This window comes from Symphalangus syndactylus, chromosome 2 (assembly GCF_028878055.3).
Source record: "Symphalangus syndactylus isolate Jambi chromosome 2, NHGRI_mSymSyn1-v2.1_pri, whole genome shotgun sequence".
In the NCBI taxonomy this organism is placed as follows: Eukaryota; Metazoa; Chordata; class Mammalia; order Primates; family Hylobatidae; genus Symphalangus; species Symphalangus syndactylus.
The window spans coordinates 134,824,376-134,837,606 of record NC_072424.2 but is presented as its reverse complement, the minus strand read 5'-3'; the positions used below and the strand labels follow the sequence as shown (position 1 = coordinate 134,837,606).

Below are 13,231 nucleotides of genomic sequence, written 5' to 3'. Positions count from 1 at the left end.
CCTACAGACTTAACACATGTTTTCAAAATAATTTTTTTTTAAAGCTGCCTCTGATTATCCAGGAATGAGGACTGGTTTTTACTTAAGAAAAGCATTTTATGAAGGTATTTTTTTTTTGTATATTTGTTTAAGTATCATTTCCTCCTTTTGGAGGAAGTAAATCAATAATGGAGCCTCATAAATTCTTCTATGGAGATCCAGAAACAATCAGAGGGCATTCTCTGGAATTTAAACTGCTGAGAGAGTAAGCTGGAAGCTTTAAAACCCATTAGTGCATTCTGCATTAAGACTGTCTGCCACCTATGTATACAGTCAGATCTGACTGATACTGGCTTGTTATTGAAAGAGAACGCAGACCCACATACACGGTAAACAGAGTTCAAGGATCTACAGGGACTGTAAATAGGTGACCCATTCTAACCCTTCATTAAGGGCAAAAAAATTTTAAATCAGTCACTATTTCTACCCTCACTGCATCAAGTATTCTTAAATTGTACTTATGGAAAAAGCAAGCACAGAAATTATGAACAAAAAAAATCACCAAAAGTTTAAAAATGTGCATCTCAATTTCTACATACCTGACAAACTTCACATTCCTACATAATGCGTTCTGTTATGGTACAATGGCCTCTGTGAGCCTGACACATTCAGTAAGTATTTATTTTATAATTTGAATAAGTGCCACTTGATATTTATATTACCTATTCAACAAAATGTTTGATAGACTATATATTCTACAAAGAGATAAAACTTAAAATTTCCATTTGATTTTTATAAATTTTTGGACATATTATCCATATTTATCAACAGAAATTTAAAAGTTAACAGCAACAAGTCAACAGGTTACTTCAAAAAGAAACAGGACTGTTTTGTTTCTGGTTTTTACTAAAGAGCAATGGTTCTAACCCATGCTTGTCAACGGAATAAATATTATTCCTACTACATTCAAAAAATTTTGAAAGTTGGGATTGTTGTTTGGCACTATCCTTAGGTATACAACTTCAATGGCCAGTCTGAAAAATCAGTATTTCAGAGAATCTAAATAGTATAATATCATAGCCTTAAAGGTCTAATATATTTTGTTATCCAAGCATCACATCTATCTGTAAACTAATACATAAAGTTACACACACATCTTGCAAAATAGGAAATAACTACTTGTGGTCAGAATCACCATACTGAGCTAGCAGAATACTTTTGCTAAAAGCTTGAGGCCAAAAAGAAATTTCCCCTATCCTTTGTTACGATAAGAATGTATGTCTCATTAGATGTATTAAAAATGTGCCAGGCGCGGTGGCTCACGCCACCCAGCACTTTGGGAGGCTGAGGCTGGTGGATCACCTGAGGTCAGGAGTTCAAGACCAACCTGGCCAACACGGTGAAACCCCATCTCTACTAAAAGTACAAAAATTAGCCAGGCATGACGGCGTGTGCCTGTAATCCCAGCTACTCAGGAGGCTGAGGCAGGAGAATCGCTTGAACCAGGAGGCGGAGTTCGCAGTGAGCCGAGATCGTGCCACTGCACTCCAGCCTGGCGACAGAGCGAGACTCCCATCTCAAAAAAAAAAAAAAGCAAAAGCCATTTTATGGCCTAAAATGGCTCACTGATAAAAATTCAGCTCCCTACAGAAGGCATCTGAATTTTAGACCGACTTACAAGGTCTTTCAATTCACCGAATACTATTTTTTAAAATCACAGTTGATTTCTTTCTTTAAATCCAAAACATAAACTTGGCTAACTGCAGAGTGACACAGAGGTGCCAGGCAGTCCTGTCTGCAGCGGACGGCTCCCTCCAACGCTGTGCCTGCTGCTGACCTTTATGCTGCCACCGCACAGTGCCTGCAACCTACTGGGACCGCTCCATAGCCAGGGCAGACTTCCAAGGCTCAGTGGCCTCTGAGCAGAAACAGGCCACGGCTGCTCCGGAGAAGCCAGACAGCCGCTGCAAGTTTTATCCGTGTCCAGGCCCCACAGATGGGAGGCCATTCTGAATACCTCCCGTTCCAAAAGCTACGGCCCTGGTGTCAGCCGTCTGTCCCCTCCATTCCCAGGGTGCCTTTTCTGATAAGGAAAACAAACAGAAAACCCACGAAGATGCTCACCAACACTGAAAACACACATCTTAGAACAAAGCTGTGGAAACACTGAAAACAAATTAACCATCTTCTAAATTCAGAGGCTGTGATAATAACTCAAAACTAATTGGCTTTTTATATTTTACTTGGGAGATGATGAGATATTAACATATAACAGTTACATGTTATTTTTTTTCCCCACGAACCTTAGAAACTTAGAAGGGAGCAACTGAACTGCAATGATACCCAATAGCTTTCCCAGATGAAGGACTACAACACACACACAAGCACGCTCATGTCTGTATCTACAACTAGTTAATATTTCACAGCAGGAAATACAGAAACCCAAAAGCTAAAATGTTAGCTTAGTGCAATCTGCATTGACATGCTACCCTGTACAGTTATTATACATGACATACATAGCATACACAATACACACTCTCCATAAAATATTTCTACTGGAAAGAAAAGTAAACTGTAAAATAATGCCCATGTCTAAGGTTACTTAGACATAACAAGAGTTCACGACAAGAGATCTTTGAAAACTTTATTGACTTTTCAAAAATATGTTTTCTTTGTTATTAAATTAGGATTACAAATTTGTTAAATATCTTTGGCTGATTTTCAAGATTAAAAATTTTTAAATATACACTTGAACAAACATGTCCTGGAGAAACAAATTAAGGTACAAAATAAAGGGCAGTTTATAGATAATGCATCTCATTTCAATAAAACTTTTGAAATACTGAAATGTTTGGGAAAAAACTCAGGACATTTAGAATAATTTATTACTATGTGTATGAAAACATATTAAGTTCCGATTATTCCTAATTAAAATAAATTAAAAATCAGTACCTTGATAATGTATTCAGGAAAATATCCTTTAATTTACTGAAGTTCAAGAAGGGTGTAAGGAAGAGATATAAGTATGAATTTTTCCCCTCAACATTTCTCTAATTCTGATTTGGTACAATAACACAGACAATCCTAGCTTAATATAGAAATGTGCCAGGCACAATGGCTCATGCCTGTCATCCCAGCACTTTGGGAGGCTGAGGTGGGTGGATCACCTGAGGTCAGGAGTTCAAGACAGGCCTGGCCAACATGGTGAAACCCCATCTCTACTAAAAATACAAAAAATTAGCCAGACATGGTGGTGGGCACCTGTAATCCCAGCTACTCGGGAGGCTGAGGCAGGAGAATCGCTTGAACCCAGGAGGTGGAGATGGCAGGGAGCCGAGATCGCACCATTGCACTCCAGCTTGGGCGACAGAGCGAAACTCCGTCTCAAAAAACAAAAACAGAAACAAAAAAAGAAAGAAATGCATGCCCATTTCCCAATGAGTATCACAAGAGACAGGCTAGCATCTGCAAGCCCAGACTGCCAGGGTTGAAAGTGTCTCTGCCATGTGTACCAACTGTGCAACAGTCGGCAAGTCAAGTTACTGCTCCTCAGAGCCTCAGGAGGAAGTAGAACTAACAAGACTAATAACAGCCCTCATAGGAATGTCATGAAAATTAAATGAGTTAATACATGTAAAATGTTTGCAAAAGTGCCTAGCTCATAAGTAAACCCTCAATGTTAGTTGTTGTTACTATTATAGTTATAATTATTAATCATCTTGGCTGTGAACTATGATTAGCCATGAAAAGCCATTTATGATACTTAATTTCAGTTAGTAAATGCAATTGAGCAAAAATATAAAATAAAACAAAGGGTTAAAAGGTTCCTATGTCAGGAAAAGGCCTGACACAGCTGCTCACACCTGTAATCTTAGCACTTTGGGAAGCTGAGGAAGGAGGATGGCTTGAGGCCAGGAGTTCGAGACCAGCTTGGAAAACAAGATGAGACCCTCTCTCTACAAAAGATGTTCTGTTTGTTTGTTTGTTCGTTTTGAGATGGAGTCTTGCTCTGTCGCCAGGCTGGAGTGCAGTGGCGCGATCTTGGCTCACTGCAACCACCGACTCCCTCGGTCAAGTGATTCTCCTGCCTCAGCCTCCCGACTGGCTGGGATTACAGGCGCATGACACCACGCCCAGCTAATTTTTGTATTTTTAGTAGAGACGGGGTTTCACCATGTTGGTCAGGAGGGTCTCGATCTCCTGACCTTGTGATCCGCCCGCCTTGGCCTCCCAAAGTGCTGGGATTACAGGCGTGAGCCATAGCGCCCAGCCTACAAAAGATGTTTTGAAAAATTAGCCCGGCATGGTGGTGTGTGCCTGCAGCCCTACCTACTCAGAGGCTGAGGTGGGAGAATCGCTTGGGCCAGGAGTTCCAGGCTGCAGTGAGCAATGATGCTGCCACTGCATTCCAGCTTGGGCCACAGAGTGAGACCCTCTTTTAAAAAAAAAAAAGTTAAGGAAGTCTGTTCTGTAACCAGTCCATTGACTCTACAACTCACTGGATCTCAAGTTCTCTAAGGACAAACACCACTTCCTATTCATATTTTTGCTCCCCAAATAGTAAGCCCAGTAAGAGAACATGTGCTCCTAAGTATTCACTGAATTAAATATTTTCTGTATAAGAAATTTTATTCATTGTAAAGGCTGAAAATCAAATTATTTGGCAAGAATTATACCAAAGGTATCAACCATAAGCTTAGATGCCTCTGATTAAATATGAGATCACTATTTCCTGTCATTCTCCCAAATGGCAGCAATACAGAAGACTCCCATCACCCGGGAGGTAACATATATCTACCACTGCTACTGCGACTCCCACCACCACCTCAACTATCTCCACCATCAGCACTCTTGACAAGGCATTTATTCGATGTACACTTAATAAGAAATCAGCAAACACTGCTAATTTCAATACTGAAGTCAAGGGGAGTCTCACTGACTCCTCAGACTAGCCTGTGGGGTGAATTATCATCTCCATTTTACAGATGAGGAAAGTGAGGCTTAGAGATGTTAAGTAATTTGGCCACAGTCACACAACTATGGGGTGGCCCAAATGGGATTAAAGGCCAAATATGTGTCACCTCAGTGTCCTTACTTAATGACTATCTACCTTTGAGTAAAACTTTAGAATTTCAATTTATACACTGGCTTTGTATAGTACAGCTATGATGAATTCCCAAAACTTTTTGAAGATTAACATGTATTATCTTGTGACTGTTTAAATGCATCATTATCTTCTCTTGTGCTTAGAATCTTCATAACCGCAAAAAGATATAATCCTACTTCACCTTGACCACCAGGACATAAGACGATCCTTTGTAGCAAAAATGCCAGCAGCCAAAGTTGTGAAATTTTGCCCCAGCAGTGTTTCATGGAAGACATGGGAGTAGAGACATAGTGTGGCTGACCTGACTTAGAGGGGTTTCACAAAGCAACCAAGGAGTGAAATAATCAGGAGTAATACGAATAAAATATGATAACCATGGCCAAGAAGTTAAACCCAAAAGGGAGCTCAACGAATGGAAGTAGATCACAACACTCTCAGGTCTCTGTGTCATAACAGCAGGATGACAGAACACAATAAAAGTCAATAGAGTATAGTAGATCTCTGTGACAATATGGCCTTAATGTGGCCGTGGGGGTCCAAGCTACAGGAGCAGAATACACAGAGGCAAAAAATGAGAAATTATTTTTATGGCACATTTCTCTGATTGTAAGAACGCACATATGTGACTGTCATGAATACTGGCTGCCATTCTCTAATCCAGGTTATAGGTAAGGAGCTGGTCAGTTAAGATAACAAAAGCTCCAGGTACATAGGAAGAAGGCAGTAAAACGCACCAATGTCCCTCCCTATCAGATGGCTCAACATGCCGAAGTGTGTTGAAAGTGATTGAAGCGCACTTCCCCATTCTCCTGAAACACAGACAAACCAGCTGTGTTGGATGCTGCAGTGGGCAAGTTCCTAAGCTTGCACATGCATTCAGACAAAGAGGAAATGAGATGTCCAGAGCTGGCAGGTAAGAAAGCTCCTCTGGCAGTCCTTAACTCCTTGCTAGTAAGACTTTTCACTTCCTAGTAGAGGCTAGAGGATGTGCTGCCACCACTTAAACTACGGAAGGAGTGGCCAGGAGACAGCCAGAGGAGGACTCCATGGGTGCACTAGCCCTTCCTCCCCTCCCCCTCACCACGGTTTGCAGCAAATCCCCTGAGATGAGCACAACAAACAGTGGCAGGCTGCAGGCACCAAGCATGCATGAAGATAGTACGAAATGTGAGTCACTTCACTTAAAACAACAGAAGTGTTCCTTTGAAACACCACACAAATTGGGCATATGTAAATTAAGTAACTGGCCCAAAAGTTTACATTATTTAGCATATTACTGGTCTGTTTTTTATCCTATCCCCTTAAACTCCCTTCTCACTCTTCAAGCTCCCGGTTTGTAACTACTAAGTGCGTCTCCAGCTAAATCCTTGAGCAATAATCCCTCTACCTTCACCCTAAAACTATTTGTGACAAATCTGAATTCCAATAGATCAGATTTTTTTAGTGTTTTGCCTATATATAGAAACAGTAAGCATCTAGAATGAAAGACTAAGATATTGACCATTTCTACAATATTCCATTATCCCCAACATCACCATCATGCACACTTATTATCTGCTATAGATTAATTACCTGCATTGTATTTCATATGTATATTCGAAACATATTACAGAAAGTACAGAAAGGTACTATTCAACTCAAAGGAATAAAGTCTCAACAGGACACAATTCCAGATTCGAGCAAGATACTGTGAAGGGTAAATAACATAAACAAGGGCTAATGGGGCCTGTCAATGACTAAAGCTTATGTATTACTATAACTATCAAGTATGAGAATATATTAAGTTTGCAAAACAAAACAAAAGATTCCACAAGCTAAGGAAATTCAAGTGATGTCAAATGAAAAAAGCAGAAAACAGACACAAAACTAGCACTGATATCTAGAAAACTGACTAGAAAAAGGAAACAGAAATATTAGCTATAATTATCTCTCTGGAATGGAAGAAAAACAGGTGCCCCCATCTTATATTTTGCTTTTTGTTTTTTAATTTTTTGAGACAGGATCTCTCTCTCTCTCTCTCTCTCTCTCTCTCTCCCTCTCTCTCTGTCACCAAGGCTAGAGTGCAGTGGCGGTATCACAGCTCACTGCAGCCTGGACCTCCTGGGCTAGAGCCATCCTCCCACCTCAGCCTCCTGAGCAGCTGGGACGACAGGCACACCACCACTCCCGGCTAATTTTTTATATTTTTGTAGAGATGAGGGTCTTGCTATGTTGCCCAGGCTGGTCTCAAACTCCTGGGCTTAAGCGATCCGCCGACCTCAGCCTCCAAAAGTGCTGGGATTACAGGTGTGAGCCACCACACCCGGCCTATGTTGTTTTATTAATACAAAGTACATATAATGAACTGCCAGTTTGTGTTTTAATCCTGTTTAATCAGTTTTACTATCATTTTGCTACCACTTTACTACCATTATGCTGAGAGATGAGTTTCCTTTAAAAATGGTAGCATTGGTCTTAAAAAAAATTAGGTCCAGGTAACTATACTGTAGTCTTTGTAGAAGTATCTAAAGCTCTTTAATAATAATAGTCATAGCAACAGTAACAGCAAGCATTTACTGAGTAAATTACTATGAGCCAGGCAATGCTCTAAGCACATCAAGTGCTAATCTTCACCGAAGACATAGGTTCTGTTGTCCCATTTTGTAGGTAAAGAAACTGAAGCACAAGAAATGAAACAAGCCGCCCAAGTGGCAGAGCCAGATTCAGATGCAAGGGCCTAACTACCAGCCCCTGCTGTCTCTTATGCTGACGATTTTACCGTGCAGGGGGTTCACGCTTTGAATAAACTTAAAAATAATCAGACAATCAAACTTTGGAGACTTAAAAAGCTTTTTATTAAACAGAAATTAGAACTGAAATGAAATTTTGTATTTAATAACAATTAGCTACAAGCCTGTTCAAGAAAGAGGATGTGTCCCTCTAATAATTAAAAATCCAATACCTTCCCACACAGGTGTTATCTACTTAACAAGTTAAGGTGCTGAGAGGAAGGTCAGAGTGACGAACAAAACCAGTCCTGAGGCCTTGACAGCTGAGGACAGGTAAGCGATGAAAATGAAAATTAGGTAACTCCAAAAGGAAGGGCTAGAGATCCTCCTAGATCTCTTTCCCTTCTTCTGTGAGTCCTCACACATCAAAGACAAAAGCCTTCCAAGTTAAGGAATTTTGCCAGAAATTAACAAAAACTGACAGAAAAATCGCAGGAGGCAGGAATACTTTTACTGAAAATTACTCGGTGCAACAGGACATCACATCTCGAAATAAAGCAGTAAAGGTTCTGCTTCAGCTTTGCTTTTAATTCCCATCCAACAAACCCAGAAGCAGGCGTTGTCCTGATCCGAGATGAGCCAGGCAGGGCACAGTCACATCTCTGAGAGTGACTTGGACAGGATGATGATATTTAGGTATGAGTTCCCTTAACAGAGCTGTGTTTTGCAGCAATGTGCAGATGTTTAAAGTTTTATCATCATATGGTTCACATTTTCAGGCTACAAAAAGTATACGCAATTAAACCCAATACATGTGTGAAAGTTTTAATAATAAAAAGAGATTCAAGTCACAGTAGTTGTTTATAAAAAGCAAAACTTTTAATGTATGGGAAGCTGAACACTAAAGGGAAATTAACAAAAAATAAACAGCCAATGTAATATAAAAACATGAGTTAACTGAGGTCGTTAATGTCAGTTAAATGGCAAACAATCCATTACAACCAATGTTTAAACGTGTGTCAATTAAATATAAGCACACAGCCTTGCAATTAGAGTTTAAAGATTTACTTTTACTTCTTCCAGATCCATATATTGTCTTTCAAACATGAACACTTTCTCTGAATTAAAAAACTTTCCTTTACATTTTATACACAAACACTAAGTACAAAAATGCTTGCTAACTATGTTTATCAATGCAGAGGATATTATCACATTGATTTTAGAAAGAAACATGCCACAAAGTATTATCAATTTCAAGCATTTTGAGTGATTTTAACAGAATCACAACATTGTATTCTCACTTCTCTTTACTTTTCTTCCATGATTGCTGTCAATAAAAATGTAGCTGACCTTAAGAGTCACAGCCTGAAAGAATCTCAAAATTGTCTAGAGTATACGGAAGCTTTCTTTCTGTAAGAACTTTAAAAATATATAAAGCAATATTTAATAACCTACTTTTATTTGGAAATGAAGTCTTACTCTCAAATAGTCTCTGTATGAAAATGAAGTACTGGCCAGGTGCAGTGGCTCTCACCTGTAATCCCAGTACTTTGGGAGGCTGACATGAGTGGATTGCTTGAGTCCAGGAGTTCAAGACCAGCTTGGGCAACTCGGCAAAACCCCGTCTCAACAAAAAATACAAAAAATTAGCCAGATGTGGTGGTGCATGCATGCCTGTAGTCCCAACTACTCATGAGGCTGAGGTGGGAGGATCACCTGAGCCCAGGGAGGTTGAGGCTGCAGTGTGCCATGATTGCACCACTGCATTCCAGCCTGGGCAACAGAATGAGACCCTCTCTAAAAAAGGAAAAGGAAACGAAACGAAACAAAAGAAAGAAACTCCATTTAGCCTAAGCTAAATGTTCTGATTACAAGTTTCGCACTGAAGTTTCATCCACAACTGCACCCCACCCAGCACTTGTGGATTCCTATGTTCCTCACTTTACTTTTGCTTTCTAGTAACACCAAGTCACTGTCATGAACCCTTCACATTTCACTATCAACTTCCTAATAAGTCAGTAAACACCAAGCAGGTCCTAGGACATTTTCACTTATCCAGAACGCCCTTTTTTTCCAGTATTCTGGTACCTTAAAAGAGCATGGCAAAGAGCACTGTGGGGCAGAAGGAAGGATCTGAAAATTCCATTCTGATAAGACATCTAGGTAGAAATGTGAAGAGGTCCAAGGGGAAGCTGGAAAGAGAATTAGTTCCAATGATTATTAAACTAACGCCGCTCCCATGGCTCCCTCATTCTGGAGCTGCACGAGACTGCTGGTGGGAGCATGCCTTGCTGTGCTGTTTCCCATCTCCAAGGTTTGTCCTGATACTTCCTGGAGATGCTCAACCAATCCCCTCCGAACTCCAGCCACTGCCTGTCCACAACCAGGTGCAAGAAGCCCAGCCAGAACCCCACCCTTTCCAACTTCCTGACCCCAAGAAACGGGGAGAGGTAATAAAATGATTATTTTAATAAAATGAAGTTTTGAAGTGATTTGTAAACGGAAACAATAGTGCTAACAATATATGTAGATGGAAAGCAGAGGAATGAGAAAAGCAAGGTCAATCCTAATTGGCTGAGGGGTGCAGGAAATCGGTTAACTAGAAGGAACAAATCAACACAGCTGGTATAACCTGAACAGCTCAAGAACTGGAGACCACCAGACCAAAACCAGATTTAAACCAAGAGTCTGTAAAACAAGAGCATCTGACCACCATCATCCCTCTTCCATTGTAGACACGAAACCAGAAACGAGTAGGGCTCACAGGGATGAGGTGGTTTGTGAAATGGCCACACAGTACATTAAGAGCAAGTACCGAACACTGAGACTCTAAGCCCCCCAGCCCAGCCCCATAATGTCAGCAACCAGGCTTAGACATCACCCACCATGTCCTCCAAGCAGAACACGATCGGTGTCTTCTCTGGAGAAAATAAACTCCTCCTGAGCAAACATTTCACACATCACCATGAGGAAGTCCCCAGGGAAAAAGCTGGCTGATCACATGATAACCCCAAAGAAATGCCCACCTGTCCACATGCCCAGCTCACACAGGAGGCTTCCAATCAGCCTGTTTTTGTTGTTTGTTTTTTGAGACTGAATCTCGCTCTGTCACCCAGGCTGGAGTGTAGTGGTACCATCTCGGCTCACTGCAACCTCTGCCGCCTGGGTTCAAGCAATTCTCCTGCCTCAGCCTCTCGAGTAGCTGGGATTACGGGCGCCTGCCACCACGCCCGGCTAAATTTTGTATTTTTAGTAGAGAACGGGGTGTCACCATCTTGGTCAGGCTGGTCTTGAACTCCTGACCTCATCCTCATGCTCCACCCATCTCAGCCTATGATGGGATTATAGGCATGAGCCACTGTGCCAGGCCTCTTTTTTTTTTTTTTTTTGGTTGAGACAGGGTCTCACTCTGTTGCCCAGACTGGAGTGCAGTTGTGTGATTTTGGCTTGCTGCAACCTCCACCTCCCAGGCTCAAGCCATTCTCCTGCCTCAGCCTCCCGAGTAGCTGAGATTACAGGCACGCACCACTACCAATCAGCCTTTTAATGCACCTCACTCTTAAATAGGAACAAAGATTCTCACACTTTTGAGGAAGCCTCCAGCCTAAAACAGATTGTAAAAAGTAAAAAGGATAATTCAGGAGGAACAGATAATGCAAGGAATGGAGGAAACATTGTAAAAAATAATAACATGCTGCTTGAGAGAGGAAAAGTGATTGCATACAGGAAATAAAGAATGCTATTAAATAAAGAAAAACACTTTGAATTAAAAAATATAAAGAGAAAAACAAGAAAATTTAACAGTCAGATTGGCAGACAGAGTCAAGGTTATCTCCCAGGCAGAAAACAGTAACAGAAAAGAAAAATCAGTAAAGGAAAGAAAAGATCAATCAATCCAGTATATCCAACACCCAGGAGCACCAGAATAAGAAAGTAGATTAAGGGAGAGAAACAAATTACCAAATAACTATATAAGATAATTGCCCCAAAATGAAGAACAGCACAAACTTAGTGCCCAGCACAATGAAGTACAAAAAAAAAAAAAAAAGACCCACAGGGACACACAGCACTATTTCAGGGCATCACAGTCGAAAACCCTAACAGTTTCCAGGATCACACAGAAAGAAGGGCCAACATCACAATGGCATCTAATTTCTCCACAGCAACAGGAAACATCTGAAAGCAGTAATCCCAGAAGTCAGATGCTTTTATCTTTAATTCTTAGAGAAAATGATTTCCATGCAGGATTGCTCTATGTAGTCAATCAATTTAAATATGAGGGTATATAGTAAAGGTGTTTTGAAATATACAAGGTCTAAAAAATTTACCTCCCATTCACATTTTCTCAAGAAGCTACTGAAAGATGTGCACAGGCAAAATGGTAAGTGATTTAGGAAACGGGAGATCCACACATGAGGCAAACAGAAGAGTCACAAAAAAAAAAAAAAAAAAAGGAAGGGACATCCCAGGAGATGGCTGTACGAATCTACCTCCTGCATTAACAACCACTCCAAATTGTGGTGAAAACTATGGAAATACAGAAGGGTTGTCTCTTAACAAAAAATACTGGAGCTGAAAAACTTCTCTGGCAGGTATGACCACATGAAGACTGCACTGCCCAGTTGCTGGAGGGCACAGGAAGGCCCAGTCAGATGTTCAAAGAAAAGCATGTGAAAAAAAAACGAGGTAATGAACTCCAAGCAAAACTAAAACTTATTATAGTATTACAGTATAAGTATAGTATAACGCAATATTTAGCTTAGTGAACAAGAGTTAAGAAGACATAATAACATAAACAGTAATGTAGTCTTAACCAAAACCTGATGGGATTAGATGGGTAGGACACTGAAGAGTGGGAAAGACACAGTGTACAGCAAGCTACAATCCTCATCTACTAGGAAGCCAGTAAATGATGCCAAACTGAAGAATTTAAAAGATAATATATAGCAACGATTGCATGTATATGTACATTTCTAAAGAAATACACATGTAACAAGACAATTTCATTTGATTTTCATCATCTATAAATTCATCATACATTCCTAAATTTTGTCTATTTTTGAAAACTTAGATGACCTGGGTTACAGTTTATCCTAGGAGAAAAGGATATATGTGCCTTAACTCCTTTTTGTTTCTGAATGCTTAATTCTATATACTCGATGTGAAGAACAGCAGAGATTCTCCATTGCCTGATCCAGCTACCTAGGTGGTTAATAATCCCCTATGGTCCACTTCACTACCACCCCTCAAAAGAAAGACATCAATCATCCATTCCGCCCACAGGTCATATGGACCTGCAGCAATCTTAGAGGAAGAGACTAAGTCAGCGCTTTCTAACAGTCACACCAGCACTGCTCACCCTCAGGAGTAGACAAGGGAGGACAGTGGCTAGAAGTCTCAAGAAATTAAATACCTTTCCAGTTTAAGTCATGAGTTA

The 13,231-nt window shown here is 40.4% G+C and overlaps 1 protein-coding gene across 8 annotated transcripts in view; it reads right to left on the bottom strand.

Annotated features, from left to right (window-relative positions):
* Positions 1 to 13,231, bottom strand: part of ARID1B (AT-rich interaction domain 1B) — a 441,225-nt gene that overhangs the window by 218,339 nt on the left and 209,655 nt on the right. The window lies entirely within an intron of this gene.